The 7082-nt window shown below is 40.7% G+C and overlaps 1 protein-coding gene across 3 annotated transcripts in view; it reads left to right on the forward strand.

Annotated features, from left to right (window-relative positions):
• Positions 1–7082, forward strand: part of LOC105471513 (coiled-coil domain containing 73) — a 265590-nt gene that overhangs the window by 11286 nt on the left and 247222 nt on the right. For 2 of the 3 annotated variants that reach the window (XM_071074899.1, XM_071074901.1), the window contains exons 2-3: positions 3564–3638; positions 3841–3975. The gene's annotated coding sequence lies outside the window, so the exon portion shown is untranslated. The remainder of the gene's footprint in view (positions 1–3563; positions 3639–3840; positions 3976–7082) is intronic. The other variant, XM_071074900.1, reaches the window with a different exon arrangement.

Consider the following 7082-nt stretch of genomic DNA (forward strand, 5'->3'; position numbering starts at 1 on the left):
AAGATGAGGCACGAGAATCACTTGAACCTGGGAGGTGGAGGTTTCAGTGAGCCGAGACTGTGTCACTGCACTCCAGCCTGGGTGACAGAGTAAGACTCTATCTCAAAAAAAAAAAAAAAATTTTTTTTTTGGTAGAAAAGATTATAAAGAAAAAAAGATTGTATGTAAAAAAGGATTCTGTATGGCACATTTTTGTCTTAAAGTAATATGATTATTTAAAAAAGAAAAAAATGTAGGACAAATCAGAGTGTCCAAGCAAGTCATGGGTGTTGTGTATGAGTTGTGATAAGGTTTGTGAAGGGGGATTCACAAGAGGAATTTTGTATGTAATTAAGTTGACTACAATTTAAAAAGAATTATTCATAATAGTCCTTGTAATATTGGTCCTCTATATTAAAACCAGTATTAATTTGATCTTAGTGAATTTTTTTTTTTTTTTTTAAGACGGAGCTTTGCTCTTGTTGCCCAGGCTGGAGTGCAATGGCGCAATCTCGGCTCACTGCAACCTCTGCCTCCAAGGTTCAAGCGATTCTCCTGCCTCAGCCTCCTGAGTAGCTGGGATTACAAGCACCTGCTACCAAGCCCAGCTAATTTTTTGTATTTTTAGTAGAGACGGCGTTTCACTATGTTGGCCAGGCTGGTCTCGAAGTCTTGACCTCAGGTGATGCACCTGCCTCAGCCTCCCAAAGTGCTGGGATTACAGGCGAGAGTCACCAGGCCTGGCCGATCTTAGTGAAATTATAAGACATTTTGATTTTTAATTCTGAAACCTATTTCTTTTGAAAACTTCTCAGATTCTTATCTTAGAAGTTCAGCTTTTGTTGTGTCTCAGTGCTTTCAGCTTATTCTCCTCTTGAGAAGGCCTGAAATGAGAAATCTCTCCTTCTGCTTTTTCATCAGCTTCTGTAACTTTTTTCCTCTGGTTCTAACTGTTGTTGTGGCCTAATGCTGAAAAGTGGTATCTTGAAGGTCTAAAACAGCAATGCTTGATTCTGTACTCTTGACTTTTCTTGATATGTCTAAATTTTTAAATGTAATTAGGAAACTTCTCATGCAATTACTGAGAGTCATGTATTCCCTTGCTATGCTATACTCATAACTTTGAAAACACTCTTCCTGTGTCTGATTAAGTTCAGGTACTTTATTCTTCAGGTTTGATTTCTAGGTTATCTAAATGAGCTTCTCATAAGGAGAAGCAATCACACGGCAGATGGTTTTTCTTTGCCTTTCTGGCAAATGGCTTAAGAAACAAGATTTTGCATTTTATTATGATAATTCCTGGCCTGGCACAGTGGCTTATGCCTGTAATCCCAGCACTTTGGGAGGTCAGTGTGGGCAGATCACTTGAGGTCAGGAGTTCGAGACCAGCCTGGACAACATGGCAAAATCCCGTCTCTACTAATAATATAAAAATTAGCCAGGTGTGGTAGCACGTACCTATAGTCTCAGCTACTTGGGAGGCTGAGGCAGGAAAATCCTTTGAACCTGGGAGGTGGAGGTTGCAGTGAGCTGGGATAGTGCCACTGCACTCCAGCCTGAGCAACAGAGCAAGACTCTGCCTCAAAAAAATAAAAATAAAATTAAAAAGATAATTCCTATATTGTCTGTATTAATTTTTTGCTTCCTTAGGAAACTTGAGCTTTAAAAGAGATAAGGCCAATCACAGTGGTTCATGCCTGTAATTCCAACACTTTGGGAGGCCAAGGCAGGCAGATCGCTAGAGCTTAGGAGTTTGAGACTAGCCTGGGCAACATGGTGAAACCCTGTCTCTACAAAAAAATATTAAAAAATAGCTGAGTGTGGTGGTGCACGCCTGTGGTCCCAGCTACTCAGGGGAGGCTGAGGTGGGAGGCTTGAGACTGGGGGCAGAATTTGCAGTGAGCCGAGATTGTGCCACTGCATACCAGCCTGGGCAAGAGTGAGACCCTATCTCAAAAAAATAAAAATAAATAAAAGGGTTAAAATTTGTACCTTCATGTCACTTTTTTATTGCTCTTAAAGTATTTTGACTGTCATTCTTGGTTAAATGAATAACTATTCTGTTTTTATCAAATATTTTGAGGATTTTTACCTCTTTGACAAATGTCCTCAAAATCAAATAAACAGTGCTAATTCTTTCAACATGTAAAGCTTTTAGATAAGTCAATTTTGTAACCTTGCCTTTTGGTTTTTGGTTTTTGGCTCTTATGTTACTTAAAAGGGTGTTAAGGGTTAAGTGTCTACTCACCTCCATTCCCACCTGGTTTAGAATGATTAATTGGCTATAAGTTTTTTACTCTAAGTCCCTTGGCCATAGGGATCCCACCAAAGGACATGATGGACCTGGGACAGGTAGCCACACCATCCTGGCAACAACATGGGACAAAATAAAAGTTTAGCCATTGATGCTGCCTCTGGCATATCTTGATCAAAAAACAGAAATTTAAACTAAAAAATAAAGTCCTAAGCACCCCACCAATCAAATGGATCCCCCTTGACCAAGTGAACCCCCAAGAAAAAAACTAAAAAAAAAAAAAACATAGTTCCCAGCCATGAGAGGACAGGAGGTCAGACACACCTTATTATACCCCTTTCCTTTTGTGGTTTAGACACAGCAACTGACCAGAGTTAACATTAAAACATAACAAACTCTTTGTGGCAATAAGATACCAAAGTATAAATAAGACCTAAGGCCATGCCAGGCAAGAGTTAAGTCTCCACTCCAAGGAAAACATGGGTCGTATGTTACATATATGTTTGTACAATATGTATGTGTCAGGACCACCTTCATAAATATTTATAGTTCCTTCTGTAACCTGCTAAATATGTATATTTTGCCAACCTGTCATCATATCCCCACAGGAGCCCTGGCTACAATTGACAGTGAGGAATAGGTGTATTAACTTATGAATATGGGGGCCACATATTCTATAGCTAATACCTATCTATGCCCTGATTCACAGAAGACTCTGATGGTTATGAAAATGTCAGGGAAAACTTTGACGTGCTCCTTCCTTTAACCTTTAGATTGTCATCTTGGAGACCATGATCAATGGGAAAAACTGAAAAAAAATGAACCAAACTCGAAATAAATAATTTAGCAATTGCCAAATATGTTAAGACTCTAGGCACTATACTGAATTCTATTCATGAGTTTGCTTCTAGCAGGATCACTTATCCCACAAACATGGCCCTACATCCTTCTCAACTGGGAGATCAGGTCCTCCTAAAAACCTGAAAGGAACAAGGACCTGAACGTCAGCTTGCTACCAAGTTAAATGGTTTCATTTCACAGTTGCCCCACATCAGCCCTGTTCAACAGGGAGTAGCCAGATGAGAGACAACATCCCATTGTCCCTAATTCCACAAGATTGTGGAATGAACCTTTGACAGTGGAGAATTGTTAACAGTGAAATAGCAAAGAACTAACATAACTAAGTCAATTTTTGTTTAAGTGGCCTTTCCCCATTCCAGCTAATTTTAGAGCACTGAAATAATATGCAAAAACATAATCATGTAATTTTTACAACTAAGTCTGGGATTAAAGGGTAACTATCAAAACAACTAACTATGTTTTGTTAAAGATTTACAGGAGTGCCTTGTGAACTGACCAAGGACAAAGAAGTTTCCAACATCCTCTGACCCTCGCTGGTGCCCAGGTATCTGCAGTCCTTGCTCACCTTTTGATCCCAACCTCCTCCTCTTTGCTTTATTCCCCTCCCATAAAAACTTTCCAGCCAACCTTGAAAATTTAAGATGGTGCTTTAGCACACTAGTTCACCATCTTGTCAGTTTTGCTGGTTTTCTGAATGAACGTGGTTTCCTCCCATCAACCCTTGTCTCTTGTGTCTGGCTTTTCAGCAGCAAGCAGTTGAAGCTGGGTTCAGTTACAGTTATGCCGAAAGTGGAATAGAAAGGAAATGGAAAATAGTGGATCAGTCCAGGAAGTACAATATTCAGCCAATATGAATCACAGAAAAAGCAGAGAAAACAAAGGTAAGGAAACTAGCAAAAAACTACACAAGAATATTTCCTGGAATTGGAAGGCACGGATCTCTAGAGTAAAGGGAGGCATTGGGTGCCATGAACAATAAATGAAAACTTATCCCAAGCCTCAGAATCATAATTTTTTTTTTGAGTCAGGGTCTCACTCCGTCATCCAGGCTTGAATGTAATGGTGCAATCTTGGCTTACTGCAACCTCTGCCTCCCAGGCTCAGTTGACCCTTCTGCCTCAGCCTCCCGAGTAGCTGGGACCACAGGCAGGCACCATCACGCCTGGCTAATTTTTTTTTGTATTTTTGGTAGAGATGTTGTTTCACTGTGTTTCCCAGGCTGATTTTGAACTTCGAGCTCAAGAGATCCGCCTGCCTTGGCCTCCCAAAGTGCTGGGATTACAGGCATGAGCCATCGCACCCAGCTTTCTTTTTCTTTTCTTTCTTTCTTTTTTTTTTTTTTTTTTTTGAGACACTGTCTTGCTCTCTTGCTCATTCTGGAGTGTAGCGACCCAATCACGATTCACTGCAGCCTCAACCTCCCAGGCTCAAGCGATCCTCCCACCTCAGCCTCCAGAGTAGTATGGAGTTTGTACCACCGAGCTAATTAAAAAAATTTTTTTTTGTAGAGACAGGATCTCACTATGTTGCCTAGGCTGGTCTCAAACTCATGGGCTCAAGCCTACCTAAAGAGTTGGAATTAGAAGCATGAGGCACCATGCCTGGACAGAATCATGAATTTGAGATCACCAGGGACGAAAATATTTGAAAAGTTCCAGTGGGATAAAGGGCCATGTGCAAAGTCATGAAATCAGAATATTGTTAGAATTCTTTTGCAATCAAACGCTAGAAGATATTAGAGGAATATCTGCAAAATGCCAAAGGAAATGATTATTAACCTAGAACACGATATACAGCCATATTATAAATCAAATGTGGGGTAAAGAAGACATTCAGGGATATGTTAGGACTGTGGGTTTGATCAGATCTTCTTCAGCTCCTTTCCATCTAGGTGAATCTGCCTTGGTCAGCTAAGGAGTAGGACCAGTTTCCCAAGCTGCTCTCAGTTTATTGTCTCTGATATAAGCACTTTAATCAGTTTATGGCTATTTAATGCTAAGAATTGTAGAAAAATGAACAGGTAAAATGAGTAAATAGTGAGATGTCACAAAGTTTTCAAGAAACATTAAGATATTAGCATTAGGTGTTATATATTTATGTCACTTTACAGTTGAAAGACTATTTATTTATTTATTTATTTATTTTTTGAGACAAGATCTTGCTTTGTCACCCAGGCTGGAGTGCGGTGGCCCAATCTCGGCTCACTGCAACCTCTGCCTCTCAGGTTCAAGTGATTCTCCTACCTCAGCCTCCCAAGTAGCTGGGATCACAGGCTTAAGCCACCATGCCCGGCTAATTTTTGTATTTTTAGTAGAGATGGAATTTCACCATGTTGGCCAGGTTGGTCTCCAACTCCTGACCTCAGGTCATTCAACCACTTCAGCCTCCCAAAGTGCTGGGATTACAGGCATGAGCCACCACGCCTGGCCTGAAAGACTTTTTAAATATGCTTATATGAAAGAAAAGACCATATGGAAGGCACATGAAGGCCTAGAAACAGGCACATGATAGGGCCTTTGGTGGACAGAACCTAAAGTGATTCTCAGGGCTTGCTCACTTCTGGTATTTACTCCTTTGTAGAATCTTCTCCCGATGAGTTAATAAAACCCATGGCTTGTTTCTAACTAATAGAAGGTGATGAGATGTCACTCTTGAAGATGTCATATTATATAAGGCTTCATTTTGCAGCAGGCACATTCTAGAGGTCTCTTTGCCGGCTTGACAGAGTGAGGGCCATGCGGAGGAAGCTGATGTGGCAAGGAACTACAGGTAGCTTCTAGGAACCGCAGGCTGCTTTTGGAGCTATGGTTGCCTTACTGTGTCCTGCCCATAAAGGGTTTCAGTCTTACAGATGCATCAGCATGAATTCTGCTAATAACTCAAGAGAGTTTTCACAGTGGAGGTTTCTATAGCAAAGCCTCCGGATGAAAACACCTTGACTCCAACCCTGGCCGACACCTTGATTCCGACCCTGTCAAAACTTAAGTAGAGGACTCTGCTAAGCTGTGCCTGGACTCTGACTGATAGAAACTGTGGGATGTGTGTTGTTTGAAGCTACTAATTTGTGGTATTTTGTTATGAAGCAATAGAAAACTAGTATAGTGTTCAATACATGCTAACTCGCATTGCCTAGAAAGACAAATACCGTATGATCTTACTTATATGTGGAATCTAAAAGAGTCATACTCCTAGAGCCTGTAAACCCAGAGACTCCAGAGGCTGAGCTGGGCAGATCACGTGAGCCCAGGAGTTTGAGGCTGCAGTGAGCTTCAGTAAGCGATGACTGCGGCACTGCACTCCAGCCTGGGCAACAGAGCGAGACCTTGTCTCTAAAAAAGAATTCAAAAGTCTTTTTTGTTCCATTGTCTGGATGTGCCACAGTTTATTTATCCATTCACCTACTTAAGAACATCTTGGTTGCTTCCAAGTTTTGGCAATTACGAACAAAACTGCTTACAAACACCTGTGTGCAGGTTTTTGTGTGGGCATGAGTTTCCAACTCTATTGGGTAAATAGTAAGGAGCATGATTGCTGGATGATATGGTGAGAATATGTTTAATTTTGTAAGAAACTACCACTGTCTTCCAAAGTGGCTATACCGTTTTGCATTCCCACCAGCAATGAACAAGAGTTCCTGTTGTTCCACATCCTCCCCAACAGGATGTTTTGTGGTGTTCGTGTTTTAGATTTGGGGCATACTAATAGGTGTGTAGTGACATCTCACTGTTGCTTTCATTTGTAATCCCCTATCATGTCAAACATCATTTCATATGCTTTCTTGCCATCTGCATCTGTTCTTCGGTGAAATGTCTTAGTCTTTTGCCCATTTTTAAATTGGCTCACTTGTTTTCTTGTTGTCGAGTTGTAAGAGGTCTTTGTTTACTTTTGGACACATTTTATCATACATGTCTTTGCAAATATCTTATCACAAATGAGAAGACTGGGAGAAGTCTTCTCATTCTCTTGATAAAAGTAATTTTAAGGAGTA

The sequence above is a fragment of the Macaca nemestrina genome, chromosome 12 (assembly GCF_043159975.1).
Source record: "Macaca nemestrina isolate mMacNem1 chromosome 12, mMacNem.hap1, whole genome shotgun sequence".
In the NCBI taxonomy this organism is placed as follows: domain Eukaryota; kingdom Metazoa; phylum Chordata; class Mammalia; order Primates; family Cercopithecidae; genus Macaca; species Macaca nemestrina.